The sequence below is a fragment of the Artemia sp. Qi Xiang Cuo genome, chromosome 11 (genome assembly GCF_049724085.1).
Source record: "Artemia sp. Qi Xiang Cuo chromosome 11, ASM4972408v1, whole genome shotgun sequence".
Lineage (NCBI taxonomy): Eukaryota > Metazoa > Arthropoda > Branchiopoda > Anostraca > Artemiidae > Artemia > Artemia sp. Qi Xiang Cuo.
In genome coordinates, this window is record NC_142804.1 from 37428584 (window position 1) to 37450481 (window position 21898).

At 35.9% G+C, this 21898-nt stretch overlaps 1 protein-coding gene across 4 annotated transcripts in view; it reads right to left on the reverse strand.

The window, feature by feature from the left end:
- LOC148946945 (uncharacterized) overlaps nt 1-20770 on the reverse strand; it is a 214158-nt gene extending 193388 nt beyond the window's left edge. For 3 of the 4 annotated variants that reach the window (XR_016142407.1, XM_089096753.1, XM_089096751.1), the window contains exon 1: nt 20636-20770. The gene's annotated coding sequence lies outside the window, so the exon portion shown is untranslated. Of the gene's footprint in view, nt 1-13803; nt 13919-20635 lie in introns of those variants that run through there. The other variant, XM_089096752.1, reaches the window with a different exon arrangement.
- Between the last annotated feature and the right edge of the window lie 1128 nt (nt 20771-21898).

Consider the following 21898-nt stretch of genomic DNA (forward strand, 5'->3'; position numbering starts at 1 on the left):
AAATTAAAAAAACAAAAAGTGTATTTATTAAAGTGTTTTCTAGGGTTTATGTAAAATAAATGTTTTTTATTATAAATAAATCAAAAAAAAGAAAAAAAAGTGTATTTTTTCGTGTTTAATTTTTTTCATGTTCAATGTAGTAATTATAAAGTGCTATTACTTTTATGTATGTAATAAAAGAAAATATGATTCATTATTGATTTTGTTCTTCTCCTCATTATTCTTGAATGGAGTAGTAATAGGGAAATTAGTTAGTCATTAGACAACTATAGTCTACAGTTAGTTGTAGGTGAAATGTTGAAGGGAACATGTATCAATTTAAAACTACATCTGCTTTTATTCATGATTTAGATAAAATCATGTTGATTTATAATCAACGACCTCATCGATCATTGTCCAATTCAATCCCAACGGAAGTTCATCATTCTGATCATGATACAATTGACAACTTTCTTAAACAATATTCCCATGAAACTATTGTCAATAAAAAAATATTCAATGTTGGTGATACTGTTTGAATTAATAGAACAACTAATGTTTTTGAAAAGGGGAATTACTTGTGGTCCACAGAACTTTTTAAAGTGGCAAAAATCCCAGACACTAAACACATAACTTGTCGTTTGCGCGATACCAAACATGTAGAGATTCTCGGTGGCTTTTATGACTATGAACTAAAAAAGTTAAAAATAATAGTGAAATCTATCAAATTGAAAAGATATTAAAGACTTGTACTCGCAAGGGTAAGAAACAGTAACTTGTTCGATGGCTAGGATACAATTCTGATTTTGATTCTTGGATCGGTGTTGAAGATATTGACAATTCCCAATGATTTCTATGTAACATTCATGTCCAACGTTTCCGATCCTCTCTACAACGACTTGAATACGACAAGTGATTTTTGGACGAAACTCTCCCCTGCCATCAAATTCGATGAGGGAAAATATGAAGTGGCTCTTGTCGACTGTATTCTCAAAAATACCTATGACATCCTGAGAAAGGATCGTGTGTATGATATAAAAGTTATACCGTTCGATTGGTCACTCTTTGTCGACTATGAATGGGTTGAAGCACCTAAATATAGCGAAAATCCACATGTCAAATTGAAATATATTGAATATGATAATATGACAGATTTTTGTCGCACAATCAATAGAAAAATCTCATCGTAGGAATGGTACATTCCATTTTAATTATTCAATGGAACACGATAGGATTTACATTACCTCACCTGTTGACACTGAAATAATTATTCTCAATGATAATCTGTGATACCTTCTTGGCTTTACACAGAATATGATCAAGGGGAAAAACGCTGGAACCGTTAACGGGATGGATCAGGCAATTTTGTACTGTTGTGTACCTGCTTTCTTCATAAGAACTTGTAAATTTTACTCTGTATCTTTTTTGGAAACATCTAGATTCGCTAATAAAAATGAACCCCTTCTATGTGTTCTTGAACGAAAAACCTCCCATGAAATTGTTCATCACTACAATATAAAGTATCTTCAGTATGTTCTTGTAAACACTTTATATTTGGAACTCTGCCAGTTAACACTTAGAAGTGAATCGGGTGATCCTCTAGCAATAGCAAAAGGCTTAGCTGTGATTACATGTCATTTTCGACCCATCGTCGGCGACAGCAGCACCTAAAATGAACAATAGAAGAATTCCATTTGTCTGTCCTGACATCAATTGCTGTGTTGGTGCTCTGAGTCCACGTCAAATAGGCAGTGGATTGGAGTACTATAAGGGGCGTACTACAATGTCTGGCTATGGTCTTGGTAGCTGGTTTGCTAGACTATTTCGTTCTGCACTACCCCTTGCCAGAAAATATCTTATACCTGCTGCATCAAATTTTGCTGCCTCAACACTACAGGACTGGGGGTCGGGCAAGAATTTCAAGGAGAGTGTTAAGGAAAATATTAGATCTTTAGCTGGAGCCGTTGGTGAGGAATTACAATCTCAGCAAAATGGGAAGGGATTGAAAAGGATGCGTGGGCGTCATTCACTCATCAGTCTCTACCCAGACGGGAAGCGAAAGATATCAACAAGAACTTTGAGGAATAAAGCGAGGAAGACCAATAAGAGGAAGAAAAAGAAAAAGGTGTTTAGATCAAAGAAGGATTTGTTCTCTTGAGATGACTTATCTCCCCCACAAGGAATCACATCCATCAATCAGTTCCTCATTGAATCTGTTCAATGCTAAAAATGTTGATGTCAGTGTCAAGTATGGCTACTATGAACAATTTCACCCCCAACAATCCCTCTTGGAAAATATACACTTTCAGATATATTCCAATGAAGAATATTTCATTGATTTGTCATCAACATTTATTGATTTAAATGTTGCGGTGAACAAAAAGTCAGATAATACAGCTCCAACTGTTGCTGATGGTCTCTCCTAAGAAAATTGTATTCTACAAAACCTGTTCAAACAAATTAATTTATTTATTAATGGAACATTGGTGAGCACTAGCAAAAATTTATCCAACTATGCAAGCTACATACAATTTATGATGATGACACCGAAGGCATACAAGGAGTTGAGAGGACAGTCATTGGGCTATGAATAGTGATCAGGTGTTGATACTGACGGCAAGTTGACTATTGCAGTGAGCCAGGAGTATTATTTAGCTGGAAAATTAAATCATGAGATATTCAATATATCACAATGGTAACCCCACCAGTGTCAAGATTGACATAAAGTTGCAACTGGCCCCATCGAATTTCATTTTGAGAATTACACTTCCTGCAGCACCCGATGCAAACGTCATTATCACATCGGCAATTATCCCCGTCCGAAAACAACAGGTTATGATCTCTGTTGCATTGGCAGTGGAAAAGCTAAGAGCCAATGACAACAACATTAAACTTCTTGTCCCCCTTACGATCACCAATACACGTCACATTGCCACCGGCTCTCGTAGCTATACCGATTCATCATTTATCATAAAATTTGTAGGGAAGAAATAGGTTTGACAACATAATTGAATCGACACATTTTTGTATAAAGATCAATAATGGGTGGGTATAATTTTATGGAGATTGCGTTCTAGCAACATATCCAAGCAGGCAAGACACTGTTATTAAGTCAAAGGCAGTTTTCCTTTATATGAAGTCGTTTTACCCCTCAGCAATGTCTCACTACTCTGCCGTGTGGAAAATATAAATGGCTTGAGAATCCTCGTGAGATCCCCAACATTCACACCGTCGAGGACAATGGGCCAAGGTTCTTTGAAATTGACGGGCACATTTCATTGGCGCTTCATGATTCAGTGAAAGATTTTGTTTTCCCCTGTATCAATCGACCAGTGACAAAGGATTCACTGAGCCCATACAATCGATCATTGGTTGATGATATGGGGATGCACTGGACCCCCTCCAAGCAGAAACTGATTGCAGATTTAGACACTAAACATAATATCGTTGTTCACCATGTGCTTTTGCGCTGGATGGTGAACAATTGTTTCAAGATCACAAAAATACATAGGGTCCTGCAATTCAGTCAAAAACCTTATTTGAAGACATTTATCGATACCTTTGTCGATAAACACTCTCGGGCAAAAAGCAAAGAATAAAAGGAAATGTACAAGCTCATTTTAAATTCTGCGTTTAGCAAAATGTGTGAAAGCGTACGGAACAGATCCCGTTGTGACGTCGTGACTGACCCCAAAGAATATACAAGAATTATTGCAGACCCCAATTTTACAATGTTCACAAGCATAAAGACAAACATGGTTCTTCTACACAGGAAAAAGATAAATATGGTGCTGAAGAAGAATATAGTGGGAAGTTGTTCAATACTTGAAATTTTCAAAAAGCTCATGTTATCGTTTTTTACAATGTGTGCAAGGTACAATGGCCAAGGGAGGGGGAGGTTTAAGTTTATTATGGGGATACAGATTGTTTGCGGTTAAAAGTAAAAACCGGGGATTTATTAAATGATTTAGAAAATGGGGAATCCATTAGCTCGCGGATGGATTTCACTAACTGGAATGCATCCCTCTACCCCGAGTTAGTGAAACGTCAGGCCCCCAATAAGCTACTCATGTTAAAATCAGAGACGGGGAGCGATTTAATATCCAATGGGGTGTTCCCCGGTCCTAAAGTTTATTGCGTAGAAACTCACAACAAAGATGTAAAACGGGCATGTAAAGGGGTGCCTACCCATTTTGTAAAAAATAATTTCAACATGAGTGTCTACAGAAACTGTGTAGAGAGTAGTCTAGTGCCGAGAGTACAAGTGCTTGCAATTCACTCTCTGCATTATAAAAATTATACTGTTAGAGTTGAAAAGAATGCCATGTCGTGTATATCCAACAAATTCTTTGTGCTCGAGAATGGTTTAAATGTGCTCCCTCACGGTCACTATAAAATTTCAGACCGGGTTGAATGTGTAGACTATCGCAACCAACTCGGCCTGGATAAATTAAATTAATTTAACCCAACCTAACCTTACCCGATAAATTAACTTAAATGCTCTAACCTAACCTGCAGCAGCGGCGGCGACTATTGTATACAGTTTTTCCACAGCGACCCCGGGGGTTGGGAGGGGGGTCCCGACTGTGGACAGCATTTGGCCCGTGGCTTCGGGGGTTGGGGGATCCCGCCCACGGCCGGCCTTTGGCCTGCGGCTCCCCGGAGGGTTGGAGGTTATTCCTTTAAATTCATAGTGTTCAACTTTGCCATTGTTCGTGTTTTTATGTTATTGTTGTTGTACAAATAGTGCTGGTGTACAAAAATGTGTGTACAAATATTGTTGGTCTTGATTTACAAAAAAGTGTTTTTGTTAATAAGTGAAAAAATGTTGTTGTACAAATAGTGTGTGTTGTTCTTGTTCAAAAAAAAGTGTTTTTGATAATAAATATTGTTGTTGTTGTTCTTGTTAATAAATATTGTTGTTGTTCTTGTTGAACAAGTGTTTTGGAAAAAGTTATAATCTAGTTGATTTAGTTTGCGATATGGTGACAAATTGCAAAGGAATCTTTTTATTTGAAAGTAATCTTTATACCTTCCTAAGCCTATTAAGACCCCACCAAAGTCTCACAGGTAGTGAGCAAATTCTAATGAAATTGAGAAAATATGGTCCTACATCAACGACAACACCACTAATTACACAGGCATACTCTTCAATCTTGGGTAATACTAGCGGCGGAAGCAGCAGCACCACTGGTTTAATAACACGGACGATGGTGACTAGTCAAAAGTGATGACGGATTGATTCACCCTCCAGTGTGCAAAAGGGGAGTGGACATTACACTACGTGTTTGCGTTCAAAATGGTTGAAGTTCTGAAACATGTCTATGAAAATATTGGTGAAGTGGGAAGTCATGTTCCCCCACAACACTTTCTAAAGTTGCCTCAGACATAGATGGTAGCACATTAAAAAAAGCAAAAAAATATCTAGAAAATGAACCAAGTTACACACTGCATCGGAATCGCAGGCTTCATGGCAAACAATATCGACAAACTAAGGCCTTTTTCCCTCTGCACAATGCACCCTACAATTATATTCTAGTGGCAATCAGTGTCTTTAGTTGCTATGCCTATGCCATTCCATTGCAATCAAAGAGAGGTGTTGAAGTTGTTCGTGCTTTAGAAAGTATTCTTGAACAGGATTGCTATAGAAAAATTCAATCGGGTCGTGGTAGCGAATTTGTTAATCGTCATGTGCAAAAGGTTCTATTGAAATATAATACAACGCTGTATCATATTCACAGTCCGATAAAGGCTGCAATGGCTGAACGATTGAAAAGAACGATTTTTCTATTAATTTCAAATATTGTACACTAAAAATACTGCTGCTTTTTTCATGATTTAGATAAAATTATGTAAATATACAACCAACGAGCTTTTATTCATCGATCCCTGTCCAACTCAAGCCCTCGGGACGTTCATTACAGTGAAAATACATTTGATGCTTTTCTAAAGCAATATTCCAATGGTAGTGGTAATTAGAAGAAAAAGAGGAAATTCGATGTTGGTGATACTGTTCAAATAGTTAGAGACACCAATATTTTTGAAAAGGGGAAATTATTTATGGAACACAGAACTTTTTAAAGTGTCAAAAATCCTATACACTGAACCCACGACATATTGACCGCGATACACTAAAGATGATGAGATTCTCGGCGGTTTTTATGAATACGAACTACAAAAAGTTAGAAACACTAGTGAAATTTATCAAATTGAAAAGATATTAAAGAGTCGTACTCGCAGGGGCAAGAGACAGTTGCTTGTTCGCTGGCTAGGATACAACTCTGATTTTGTTTCTTGGGTCAGTTTTGAAGATATTGACAATGCCCAATGATTTCTATGTGACTTTCATGTCCAATGTTTCTGATCCTCTCTACAATGATTTTAATAGAACAAGTGATTTTTGGACAAAACTCTCCCCAGCCATTAAATTCGACAATGGAAAGTATGAAGTGGCTCTTGTCGACTGTATTTTCAAAAATATATATGATATCCCGAGAAAGGATCCCAAATATGAAATAAAAATTAGACCCTATGATTGGCCACCACCCTCAGGTGATCAAGAACAAATTCAAAAGATCAATTGGAGGAATTATCCATATATTGAATTACCCTACGAAGAACTCACCTGTATGAAAGATTTATGTTTATAAAAAAGGAGCTTTTCATTTCAACTATTCAAAGGAGGAGGGTAAGATATACATTAGTTCACCCATTGCCAATGAAAAGGTTATTCTCAATGATAATCTAAAGGATGTTCTTGGCTTTAAGCTCAATAGAATCAATGGTAAAACTGCTGGAAACACTACTTTTATTTTTGCTGACTACCCGCCTGCCTTCTCCACGGACACATGTATATTTCTCTACGCTTCATTTGTGGAAACATCCCAGGTTGGCAATAGAAATTTTCCCCTCCTACGAGTTCTTGAACGAAAAACCGATCAAGAACATATTCACCACTACAATATAAAGCATCTTCAGTATATCCCCGTAAACACTTCCTATTTAGAACTCTGTCAGTTAACACTAAGAACAGAATTATGTGATCCTCTAGCAATATCAAAAGGTATGGCTGTGATTATATGCCATTTTCGACCGATCGTTCAAAAACAAGATGTCTAATAGAAAATTGGTATTCATTTGTCCTGATTTTGACTGCTATGTTAATACACTTGTCCCAAGACAACTGGGCTATGGAATGGACTATTACAAAGGCCGCTCGTCAATGTCTGGCTATGGTCTTGGCAGTTGGTTTGCTAAACTGTTTCGCTCTGCACTACCTCTGGCTAGAAAATATATTGTATAGGCTGCGACAGATTTTGCATCCTCTACACTAAATGATTGGGCTCTAGCAGGGATTTCAAAGAAAGTGCTTCGGAAAATCTCAGGTCCAGTGCGCTAACCCTTGGCGAGACTTTAAAACAAAATGGAAAAGGTTTAAAAAGGTCGAGAAACAGTGCATCACTCATCAGTCTCTACTCAGGTCACAAACGTAAGACATCAATCCTGTCAAAGAAAAGAAGGAAAAAGCCAACACGCACTGTAAACAAAAGAAGAAGCCCCAGGAAGAGAATTGTTAGATCGAAACTAGATTTCTTTTCCTAAGATGTCATATCTACCGCATAGGGGTTCCCAACCTTCAATCAACTCCTCATTGAATCTATTCAATGCAGAAAATGTTGATGTGAGTGTAAAACATCGATACTATGAACAATTTTATCCACAACAACCCCTCTCCGATAATATCCACTTTCAAATTTATTTCAATGAAGACTACTCTATGGACATATTTTCGACATTTATAGATTTACGAATCAAAGTCCGGAAATTCGATAATACATTGCCAATTCTTGCCGATGGAGTATCTTATGAAAATTGTATATTACATAATTTATTTCGTTAAATCAGTGTCCACATAAATGGCACACTGGTGAGCACAAGCAACAAGCACAAGCATCTCTCAAATTATACAAGCTATATGCAATTCATGCTGATTACACCCAAGTCATACAAGGAATTGAGAGGTACCTCCAATGGATATGAATATATTACTAATACTGATAGCACAGATGTACTTAAAAATGCTACAACTAGTGAATTACATCTAGTTGGAAAAATATATCATGAAACATTTAATATATCTCAATGGCTACCACCCAATATTAAAGTGGATATAAAACTGATGCTTGCTCCATCTAATTTCATTTTACGAAAGGAATTTGCTGCCAATCCTGATGTAACTCTCTCCCTCACTTCGGCAATACTAAAAGCATGTAAACAGTAGTATTTGAGTTATGTTGCTTTGGCAGTGGAAAAACTAAGAGCTAGATATAATAATAGCAAACTATTTGCTCCTCATAAAATCACCAATCAATTACATCTTTCCACAGGCTCAAGTACCGTCACCGACTCATCCTTTATCAATGGCGAAATTCCATCAAAATTAGCCTTGGAATTTGTAAAAAGCGCTAGTGCAAAAGGATCGTGGACTGGTTGCCCACATAAATTTGAAATGTTTGGGCTTTCATCTCTTGTCTGCAAAGTAAATGGAATCCCACTCTACAATCTATCTTTTGATAAATCCTATAGGACATTATATGAGTTAACCATGCAAACCCTAGATCATGATTCACAACTATTTGAAAAGGGTATAACCAAAGAAATGTTTTCTAAAACACATGGTATCATTGTATTGGATTTGTCTGGCACCCAGGATATGAGTATAGTACGTATAGGGAGTGTGCGTTTAGAGTGTACATTTGCCGACCCATTAGCAGAGAGTAGCACACTAACCTCGCTAAATCAATTTGTAACCTATTGGGAAATAACTCCCGAAGGCAGTATTCTACTAGACTTGGCACCATGAACACCAGTCAAATAATCAGTGTATTTAATATGGACACCTACATGTCCAAATACAGATCCTATTGTCTGCCCTTGGACTTTTTTGGAAAAATTCAAAGTGCCAACAATACCCTAATTATTGTTAATAGTAGTCCATCGACTGTGCAGACGGGTCATTGTTTGTGACTTTTTTCAAACAGCAAAGAATATAGAATTTTTGATTCTCTTGGTCTAACCTATACATTCTACACTCCACACATCAGCAACTATATTGAGAGCAGCGGGAAAACTATTATTCAAAATCGGAAGAGAGTGCAGGATCTGATGACTAAAAGCTGTGGCTTCCATGCACTACTATATTTTGTGTTCCAATGTCGCGGCTATACTTACAAGCAGTTTCTCAACATTTATGTAGACAATCCACATCCGAACGACTTTATGGAGGAAAATATCCTCTCAGACCTGTATAATATTGATTTTAGTGCCCTACGAGTAATTTGCTTAAAAAATGTATGTGAATTTGTTTATTAATAAATGAAAAATGTATATACAACAATGTCTTTATTCTTCACTTTAGATTTCTTCTTCTTCGGTGTATAGGCAACTGTCGTGAACCACTAATGCCGGTAGATCATTTAAATTCACTTGATTGGCTGCAAAGTCAGGGTCACATTTTCTGCAGTATAATGTAACTTAAATCTTGTCATATCTCTTTGTATAGTCAATGATACTATTTGCATTCATATTGTGAAATTCACGTGTTTCAATCCGTCTATTTGAAGCAATATCACATACAGTGTTTTCAAATGGTGAATCACATTCGGTAACGGCCAAATAAAGATCACTAGGTTTATTGTCATAATAGGCAGTGTCGTCACAACTATGACTTAGAAACCAAATTGTCTTGTTACCCCAACATTTGAATTGTAGACCAGATTCTTCCTCCCAAAATAATTTAAATCCACGACGATACCAATCTCGTAGAAATAAACTAAAACCACGTTTGGGTTTCTTACCAATCATACCGGGTAAGTATTCTCCCACTGATCACATTTGTCATATTGGCAAATGGAGCATAGATGTCCTCTAGGATGAGTCACAAATCTCTTCAAGACATGAATTACATCCTTTAGTTTGTACTGCATATCCTCTATGTAATTTACAAGGATTACATAATTTGAACTTTTCATTATAGTCATCAATAATTGTACGATTCTCACATGATGACAGACTGCCAAGTGTTTACATGCATATTGAACATTCATAGAATATTTTTTGGTTTCTGTTATCAACTCTCTCCAACCTAAAACGAAATTGATCCTCATTCGATACATTAAAAAGGAGGAATGGTGAGAGAAGTAACTCTGTGACGCTACCTCTTTTGAATGGGGGAGCCATCTACAAAGAATTTATGGCAATGTTTTCCAAAGTATATCCACGATATTATTCTGCTCTGTTCCAATTAATATATCAATAAATTGAGTATTAGCATTTAAGTCACATCGACAAAGTTTCATACAATAGTCCAATGGGGGAGAATCAGTTTTCATTATATTGTCAAGTGTCCCCTGTGAGAATATCTTTCGTTGAAGGAATAACTCGAGAAAATCATTATCCAAAATCAAATATTTTACCATAATCACCAGATTTGATCAAATTCTCTCTTTCTCAAATTTATTCTTTTTTTAATCCTATCACTGTGACTGCTAACTCTAGACTGACCATGATTCGTTCTACTTAATCTAACAAAAAGAAAGGGAACATGTTCGATTTCGAAACAGTTTTTTTGTATAATTACAACAATAATGCTACACATGCACAATTAGCGATATAGCTTATTGTCTTCGATATGCTTCACTAATGCACTTAAAGCACTTTGAAGTCTATTCACATGCACTATATCAACTTTTGCAGCGAAGCATAATTGATCCTCCATTTTAAATTTGCTCAAGGATATCACATATCTTGCATATACTTTATCCCATTCCAGACAAAGCCGTGATCCTCTCGTGATTTCCACCGCAATGTTTGGTGCTCTTGTGTCATTGCTACAAACTCCACTATCAATTTCTAATAGTGTAAGCATTCCACTCCTCATTATTACAAATATATCCTAATGAGTAAAGTCAAACTGTTCTCATTCCCTGAATTCTGTTCACGCACTAATAAAAACTATTGCAAAAATCCTTTCCTTATATTCTCTGCAATCCTGTCCCGTTAATATTTCCGACTCCCTGATTGGCTTAGAAAGAGACACGTGATCTCGTCCCGTTAGACTCGATCAATAATCGAGCAATTGTTGATGTGAATTTATGTTGACATCCAAGAAAACAACAAACAAATTGATCTTGAAAGAGGTTTCATTGACCCTGTTCCCGTTAGAGTCGATAATCCAGCAATTGTTGATGACATCCAAGAAACATCCAACAGCCAGATGTCTACTCCCAGTAATTGTTGATGTGAACTTATGTTGACATCCAAGAAAATAACAAATAAATTGACTAACAATCATAACCATCAAACAATCGTCCAATAACCAGATGTCTACATCCAAGTTGTTGTTGGACTTATGTTGACATCCAAGAAAACAACAAATACATTAACCAACACTCATAACCATCCAAGCAACATCCAATAACCAGATGTCTACATCCAGCAATTGTTGATGTGAACTTATGTTGACATCCAAGAAAACAACAAACAAATTGAAATTGAAAGAGGTGTCATTGACCCTGTCCCGTTAGAGTCGATAATCAAGAATTTGTTGATGTGAACTTATGTTGACATCCAAGAAAACAACAAATAAATTGACCAACACTCATAACCATCCAAGAAACATCCAATAAACAGATGTCTACATCCAGCAACAGTGAGAAAAACCATGAAAAAACATCCACAGTGAGAAAAACCATGAAAAATGGGGTCATTGGCCCTGCCCCCTTAGAGTCGATTATAGATGGCAGCACAGTTTTCGCCCCGGACTGGTACCCCTTTACCTACTAGCCTTGAGCTAAGGGTTTTGCATCATAATTATTACAATTATACCGTTTTATACTTTCATGATTTTTCACTTAAGAAATGGCACCAAAAGTGTTGTTTTCAGTGCTATATATCACTTACGAATTGTAGAATTAATAAAAGTATGTAGATGAGCAAAAGTTTCCAAATGAACCATTAAAATTCACTCTAAGAAGTTCTGGTAGCCACTAGCCCCAGCTTTTCCGCTTGAGACATGGCACAAAAAGTGGCGTTTTTAGTACCACTTGAAATTTGCAGATTGTGGAATTTATAGGAAGAACGTAAATATGAGCAATATTTTTTTATATGAGCTATCAAAAATCTATCCACGATGTTCTGGTTGTCCACTAGCCTCACCCCTTGAGAAATGGAATAAAGTGCCCATTTTTGTTTTATGGAACTTGCGGATGGTGGAATTTATATAAACCACGTTCATATGCGAAATAGCTTTTAAATGAGCTGCTAAACACCTCTCTATGATGTTCTAGTAACCCGCCAGGCCTGGGAAAAAAAAAGACCGTTTTAACGTTTTTTAACTTTTAGTTACTATAGGTTGTGGTTCGCTCTTTACTAGTTTGCAGCTAATGCTTCCGCCATGCCAGAGAATTCATTGCAAACTCTCCCAAGAAACTAGTTCATATTGAAATCTATGAATTCTAATAGATGGTAGAATTAATAAAAACCTAGTAAATATAAGCAATAGCTTATAATTGAGCCATTAAACATCTATTTACGATGGTGTGGTAGCGTGCTAATATTTCAGTAGCTTAATGGTGAGCAGACGATTGATGAAACTTACTAAGAGGGTTGGGAGGGGGATGATGCGAGAAGGGTTCTTGTAAACCTCCAGTTAAGGGTTCTGAACATAACTATCACAATAGTACCCGTTTTTTACTTCAGAACTTTTCCACTTATGAAGTGGCACCAAAAGTAATGTTTTCTCTGCTATATCACACTTACTAATGGTAGAATTAATTAAAAAAAGCACGTTGATATGAGAAAGAGCTTTCAAATGAGCCATTAACCATAACTCTTATAAGTTTTGCTAACCCAATAGCCTCAGCTTTTCCACTTGTGAAATGGCACAAAAGGTGCCGTTTTTAGTGACATTTGGAAATTGTAGATGGTGGAATCTATAGAAAGAACGTAGATATTAGCAATATCCTTTATATGAGCTATAAAAAAATCTGTCTACGATGTTCTGGTAGCCTCCTAGCACCACCATTTAAGAAATGGCAGTGCCATTTTAGTGCCATGTGGCACTTGCGGATGGCGTAGTTTATAAAAAGCACGTAGATATAAGAAACATCTTTTGAATGAGCTATTAAGCATCTCTCTATGATGCTCTGGTGACCCGCTATGCCTGGAGAAAAAAAAACAGAAAAAAGGATGACAGATCAGTGCTACCGATGCAAAAAAGCGATTTTCCTTGTTGTTCAAGGAGGGGGGCTGTAATTTTCCTGTATTAGGTTTTCAACAATTCTGGTTCCAATGTTTCCATTTTCAATTTGATCTGACGCCATTTTGGAGGGTTTCAGGCTTTTTTTGAAATTACCATAAATTTCTTTTTTCAAAAAGTCTACTTTTAAGACAAACCGAAATAATAGTCAATAATAATAATAATTTATTTATAACCCACTGCACAAACAATGTGAAAAATAGTGGAGTAAAGGGAAAAAAGAAAGAAAAAATAAACTCACACATCACTTAAAGTAAGATAAACAAACAAAAAGAAAATTCTGCGAAATAAACAAATGAGACCATGGTGAGGGGACAGTTTTTCAAAGGCATTTGCAGACAGTTTTATGTGTAAATCACGAAGTTTTTCACTTATATCAGGTGTTATATACTTTTTTATAATACGACGATTACCAAAGGACAACGGAAGATACAACAATTTGCAATACCGATTATAGCATTTCCTTAATTTAGATAGGTCATTCTTCCAAAGCAAAATGTAAATACCTGAAATGTACAAAATAGCCTGGTCACAGAAAACCGAATACAGCGACACTAAAGCTTTGCGATTGTATTTCGACCGATTTATAACAATCTTGGAATAGCCACATGCTAAACTTGGTACATGCGTCCCTAACAGCTGACTGACGAAAACAAAACTTATTATCATACCCAGTAATTCCAAGCCAACGTAGGCTACCAACTGAACGTATTGAAGAATAATCATGGTTGCAGCGGCAGCTGCAACCTAGGAAAGAGCGAACCACAGCCCATAGTAATCAAAAGTCGAAAAAAGTGTTTTCAAAAAAGCTGTCTAGTTAAAAAAAATTGACATATAACACTGAATCAGGAATGGTAACTATTGTTTCGGTTAATCTTAAAAACAAAAGTTTATTGGAAAAAGAATTTTATGGTGATTTCAAAAAAGACCCTGAAACCCCTTGAAATGGCGTCAAATCGAAATAAAAAGTTCACCATTGGAATCAGCTTGTCGAAAACCATTTGTAGGATAATTACAGTCTCCCACCTTGAACACCAAGGAAAAGGACTTTTTTGCATGGGTAGCACTTATCTGTGTCCTTTTTTTTTTTTTTTTTAAGGGCTAGCGGTTTACCAGAAAATCATAGATAGATACTTAATAAATCATTATAAAGCTGTTTCTCACATCTACGTGCTTTTTATAAATTCCACTATCTGCAAGTGTCATATAGCCAAAAAATGGCACATTTTGTGCCATTTCTCAAGGGGGGGGGGGGCTAGCAAGCTACAAAAACATCGTATACAGATGTTTAATAGCTAAAATTAAAGCTATTTGTCATATACACGTTTTATTTATGAATTCCGCCCCCTACAACTACCAAATGGAACTATAAATGGCACTATTGATGCCATGTCTGAAGTTGAAAATGTAAACTCTAATTGGCTATCGAAAATTTTTAGAGAGATTCTTAATGGTTGATTTGAAAGATATTGCTCACATATAAACCCTTATGTCCATTTCCGTAATCTTTAAGGGTTAAAAAGTAGAGATACCAGTGCCATTCTTACTCGTTCAAAAGCATAAAGGTTTTAACGCATAAAAAAGCACCATTTTAATAACTATGATCTAAAAGTCTTAACCGGAGATATACAGGGAACCCTCACCGTATACTCCCCCTCACAGCCCCGTTAGTAAGTCTCATTAGTCCGTTGGAAGAATTCACTATGAACTCTTTAAAATTTAGGAATGGTAACTAATATTTTGGTTTGTCTTAGAAGTAAAAGTTTATTGCGGAAAGAAATTTATGGTGATTTCGGAAAAAAGCCTAAAACCCCTTGAAAATGGTGTCAAATCGAAATAAAAAGTGCACCATTGGAATCAGCATGTTCGAAAACATTTTTTAGGATAATTACAGTCCCCCACCTCGAACACCAAGGAAAATGCCTTTTTTGCATGAGTAGCACTGATCTGTCTCCCTTATTTTTCTTTTTTTTTCCAGGGCTAGCGGTTAACCAGAACATCATAGAGAGATACTTAATGGCTCATTAGAAAGCTGTTTCTCACATCTACGTGCTTTCAAAGGCGGTATATTTGCATAAACGCTAATCTGGAACATATTAGCAACGGTAGTGAATCACTATTTTGTGTTTTTTTTATTAGCTAGTTTGTTGTATCATTTATTCAATTGAATCATGAATCTACCTGCTATATCGTGAAAAATCACTAGATTTGAGAAAAATCATTGGTTTTAGAAAGAAAATCACTAGCTAGAAAAAAATCACTAGGCAACATAAAAAATCACTAGAAAAAGTGATAAATCATTAGGGGTGTCAAGCCTGCTTCTCCTGCACACTCCCTTCATAAGAATATTAGTGATTTTTTATTATATTCAATGGTTTGAATGATATTTTGTTTGAAATTTTATTTTTTCAGACAGAGAAGGGGCAATTCTTTATGACATCAGTGGCTCCCTTAGTAAATATGATCAAACATTTGAATAGAACAAGCTATCAATATAAATAATTTCCATTCTCAACCTGACGAAAATATTAACAGGCTTACCATTTTTTGTTGAAAATCAGTCGTTGAATCCATAGGATTCATTTCTTCTTCAATTTACGTACTTTATGAATATGAGCTAGTTCAAAATATGAATGATGAATTGTTGAAAATTCGGTGTTCTTATATGGCATAAGAAATATTGTATTCTAGGAAATATTTTCAGTGCTAATTGCTAAACGTCTAATTGTGACCTAATTTCTCCAAATTCTCTAGGGAGTGTTTTCTACTATTTATCAATTGTTTCGGCGAATAGCGGAAATATACAGTTCTTTGATTTAAGGGGGAAATGCAAGTTTTTGACAAGCTGAGTAGGGAAAGAAAAATGGAATAACTATTTATAAAATAAAAAATGAAAAAGGTAGGATGGTATATAGGATGCAAAGTGGTTACAGCTTCTCTTCATAAGGGTTTAAAATTGAATTTGCGCCAAAAACAATTATTATATTCGGAAGAAACCTAAAAAATAGGCATCGAGTGGTATGATCACTTGAATCATAGGTCATATTTGTGAATATTTTCAACTGAAACTAAGAAGTGACATTAAAACTTAGAACGAGCGTACATTATTCCGCATAAATAAAAAGACCATGACAGCTTTGTTTCTGCATTAAATTTTAATCAAAAACAAACAAAGATTAATTAAAAAAAAAGTTTTTCCGAGGGATGCAAAGAGCGAAGTTGAAACTTAAAACGGACAAAAATTATTACTTCACAGCCTGTTTAATATATATTAATATAACTAGTATAAATAAACCAACTAATTATGTTTCCCTATGCTTTTATGATTATACAAAACTAGCACTTTACTGAAAACACAAGATAATATATTAAAAAGGCGGGGAAGTAATAATTTTTGTCCGTTTTAAGTTTCAACTTCGCTCTTTACTTCCCTCGGAAAAACTTTGTTTTTTTAAATTAATTACAATTCAAAGGAGAATTCGTAGCTTTACCGTTGAAACAAAAATACTCACACTTTTAAACATTTAAATTAAGTCCAATAACTAAAAAACCTTTTCTCACATTATCCACCAATTTAGACAAAGAAAAATTTCTCGTACTAATAAGTAGGATGTCATCCGCGTAAGAAATATACGATACATCAGAAAAACCAAGAAAGCAAGTATCAGCTATCTTAGAGAGCACTCAAAGCTTAAAATACAAAGCTCAAAAACATTAGGGGATAGCACACCTCTTTGGCGTACTCCGCATCGAACACGAACATTCTCTTGGACATTAACCCCATTCATGGACATTAACCCTGTTACCATTCGTTAATCAGTGTCAGATGGCAATTTTTTCACTAGGCAGTTTTTTTTCCAAAACGCGTTTTTTAACTTTTAGTTACTATGGGCTGGGGTTCGCTCTTTACTAGGTGGCAGCTACCACTGCAATCATGGTACCAAACAGTCGAGAAGTTGCTGAATGTACGATTTGAGCAAACCGATTTCATAGCCACAAGAATAAATGACGGGTGACAGAATGAAATGGACTTGTATAATTTAGGCTATATATTTGCACATTAGGGGGTGGGGTAAGGTTCGGTTGAATTAGGTTTTTAACCCTTTTCTGAGATTTATTTTTACCCCCCCCCCTTAATGTGCAAATATTTAGCCCAAATTATATCATTATATAAACGAAAGTATTATATTTTCATCATGTTAAGGCATATTTCATTATGATTAACCTAACAGCAATTCTTGAATGTGTTTGGTATAATACATAAGTACCAGTAATTTTTCTTTCAAGAGGGAATAGACTAATGCTACCAATTTTCTGTTTTTTTTAAGTTAATCGCTGATGGTGGAATTTATAGAAAGGACATAGAAAGGGACATAATTTGATATGGGGCAGGGGGGAGGTAGCTGCCCCCCAGACCTCATTTTGCCCGTCGCTGTAATCTAGTTTCTGTAAAAATCTTGTCAAAACTAACATAAGCCTTCATAATTCAAGCATCCAGAGAAACAGGTCAGTTTTCTTTAGTATAACTTTGCCTCTATGGGAATGTATGGCTCATTTTTCCATTTTCACTTGATTTGGGAAAATTGAATCTAACTTTACCCCCCCTCAGGATTTTGACGAAATTACGCAACTGGACGTAAATATGAGCAATATCTTTTATATGAGCTATTAAAAATCTGTCTAGATACATGCGATACCAAAACGCCCAATAACAATACGCTCACACCGATACACGTAATATAAATACGCCCGATACCGATACAGTGTGCAGCCCTTTCTTCAAGGACTATGGAGGTTCGTATCATCACAAAAACCAAAGATATTGCACCCTTGAAGTGTGTTGAACAAAATGGCTATGTCAAAATTGTGATTGGATGTCTTTGGGGGGAGGGAATCATCAGGGGGGGGGGGCTAGTTGATCTCCCATCTTTTTGGTTACTTAAAAAGGACACTATAAAATTTATTTCCGTTCGAATTTGCTAATATACATCACTCTATGATGTTCTGGTCACCCCCTAGCCCTGCTAGAAAAAAGAAAAAAAAAACGAAAAAAAAAAAAAAAAAAAAAAAAGGGAGACACATCAGTGCTACAGGAAAAAGTCATTTTCTTGTTGTTCAAGGAGGGGGACTGTAATTTCTTTGTATAAGGTTTTCGACCATGGTGATTCCAATGGCACATTTTTCATTTTGATCTGACGCCATTTTCAAGGGGTTTCAGACTTTTCTTCCAAATCATCATAAATTTCTTCTCGCAATAATCTTTTACTTTTAAGACGAACCAAAATAATAGTTACTGTTCGTCAATCAGTGCCAGATGGCAATGTTTTTCCACTATGCAATTTTTTCCTAAACATGATTTTTTACTTTTGATTCTGACCGTCTTAAAGAGTTTATAGTAAATTCTCCCAATGGACTAATGAGACTTACTAAGAGGGCTGGGAGGGGAGAATACGGGAAGGGTCCCTTGTAAATCTCCTTTTAAGGGTTTTGGACCATAAATATTACAATGGTACCGTTTTATAGTTCGAAGCTTTTCAACTTAAGAAGTGGCACAAAAGGTGCCGTTTTTTGTGGTATTTGCAACTTAAAAATGGCAAAACTGATTAAAAGCACGTATATATGAGCAATAGCCTCGAAATCAGCCATTAAACATCTCTATAAGAAATTCTGGCTGGCCACTAGCCCCTAGCTTTTCCACTTGAGACATGGCATCAATAGTGCCATTTTTAGTGCCATTTGGCAGTTGGGGGTGGTGGAATTTATTAATGAAACTTATATGTGAGAAATAGCTTTAATGTGAGCTATTAAACATCTGTCTATGATGTTTTTGTAGCCCGCTAGCCCCACCCCTTTAGAAATGGCACATAATGTGCCATTTTTGTGCCATATGGCACTTGCAGATGTTGGAATTTATAAAAAGCACGTAGATGTAAGAAACAGCTTTTAATGAGCCATTAAGCAACTCCCTATGATGTTCTTGTATGCCGCTAGCCCTGAAAAAAAAAAGAAAAAAAGGGAGACAGATCAGTGTTACCCATACAAAAAAGTGATTTTCCTTGTTTTTCAAGGTTGGGGACTGTAATTTCCCTGAATAAGGTTTTCGACTATGCTGATTCCAATGGTATACTTTTCATTTTGATATGATGCCTTTTTCGAGGGGTTTTAAGTTTCTTTTCAAAATGAGCGTAAATTTCTTCCCCCATTAAACTTTTTTTTTTAATACGAACCGAAATGATAGTTACCATTCCTGAATCAGTGTTAGGTGGCAATTCTTTTTCACTTGGAAGTTTTTTTCTAAACTTGTTTTTTAACTTTTGGTTACTATGGGCCGTTGTTCGCTCTTTACTAGGTTGCAGTTGCCGCTGCAGCCATGATTTGACCGGATTGGGGATTGTAGGTCAACAGCAGATGTAAGGCCTGCGATAATGCAACAACTAACCTTTTCTGATTTGAAGGTCTCTATAATATCAGTACGTAATGGGGGCCAGAGTGATGCTATGCGGTTGGCAGGATTTGCTAGTTTTAATAGTGTCCCTTAGCTCGTAAGGATCAGTTCTTACCTTGTAAGGTAAGCCGATCGTTTGTTCTGGTAAACATGACTGATCTTGGGCACGGTCAATTTAAGATAAATGGAGACTAATATTGCTTAGGATGCTTAGAATTTATTTAATCAGTATACGAGGAGGATAAGAAATAGGGACAGATAAGCTTGGAATAATGGAAATTTTCCCTTAGAGTTCAGGGTAGGTTTTGTAGAGTATTCCAAGCACCAACTGAGAATGGTTGTAATTTGCAATATGAACATACATGTAATCAGGGCAATATAATCTGAGCATATTTTTCAGCCATGGCCTGGTACTACGAACTGTATTTTATGTATTTAAAAGCGTTCAATTGGACCCTTAATCTACTTTCGGGGCTGAAATACTGATAGATTTATGGAGAATAGCATGCCAATCACTATTTTTGCTTAATAAGGTGCACTTTGAATAGGTGCCGAATACTAAGAGAGGACAGCATTGAAAGATAACTGTAAACACTAAGCTATATATGGGTGTCATCATTTAAATTATTCATCTAATTAAGGGTGCTGCATAAACCCTCTGGATCTTAGGCCTGAATTAGTTGTCTTTTTATCAGGCATTATACCTTAGTAGACTGCCAGGGATAATTGTGACAACAGAGGTGTCCCAGGAAAGAATCCAAACAACTGAAAGCTGGAACAACACTTGGGTAACATAGCCTGTAATCCCTCAATATGGATCTAACTTGTCTTATTATTTTTTTAATATACTAGTTCACGCACTGGATAAATTAGTTGAAAGACACTTGACTTACCATTCACTGTTTTCTTAAATGGTCAGAATTTCGTATAATTATACTTTTGTAATGACTGGTTTGGTTTTTCTTTGACTAAAAGATTCAACTGCGCAAGGATTCTAGCTTCAAAGATAACCTAAAACCGTGTTTTCCAGAGAAACTGACACGTCTGGAACCACCTTCGTGACGGAAAATATTGGAGGTTCTTTAATCTTGAATTTTCCAGTTCCATCATATTTGTCCAGAGACAACTTTTCCAATTAAATTATAGCGTTTTAATATGGATGGCGTTTACACTAAACGTTTGCACTAGAATTCAAGGATATTTGAGATTGTAAAAGACTTTTCAAGAGACGGCGTTTTGATTTGGAGGGCTCATTCGTCAATAATAAAAATATATTTCTTGCAAACAAATCTAATCAACTAAAGGCTGCGGCTATAAAAAAAAAAAAAAAAAAAAAAAAAAAAAAAAAAAAAAAAAACTATATATAGCTATTATCGGAGCGGTATCGACAATTGGTGTACAATATGAAACAGCCTGAGAGGCAAGGTCCTCAGATTATTCTTTAAAAAATTTCTTTTGGTCCAAAGACGTAATATTATAGCATATTAATTGGCTAAAAAGTAGGTCTAATATTTCCTAACAATTCAGTGCGGTATTAGCTTAGTCAAGAATATTTTCTTTTCTGTGTATTCTCTCCCAGGGGTAGTCACACAGAATTGCAATAGAAAATGAAAAACGACTTATTAGATGGAATATTTTGAGTTCAAGTTCTCTTCTCAAGGTCTGAAACGTCTTAACCGAGAAGATCATGCAACCCACTCAACTCCCAATGAATCCCGATAGTCCCACTTTCCATCAAGTTAATTTTTTTTTAAAGTTTATCTTGCTGTTACATCTGTACTGACTCAAGATCATTCAAGAATTTCTTCCGAAATTGTCCAATATTAATATATGTCGGTCAATAAATATCATTAAGTTCGAAACATGAACGTAAAAAAACTACTGCTACTAAAAATTACTACTGCTAATACTAATGCTACTACTACAACTATCAATACTACTACTATTAATGCAAATACTACCGCTACTGCTACTATTAAGAACTTACTGCAGCACCAAGCAGCCTGAGGCCAACACAGCTGCAAATACTCTTCAACCAAGCCAAATGTACAAAGTTTCACTCTTTAACTCTTTCGTGAAGCTCTATTTCTTTAAATCCTTCCTTGTGACCTCTTCGCCCCTCCTTTGAGAACGGCTTACTTTTTGTTTGCCCCAGA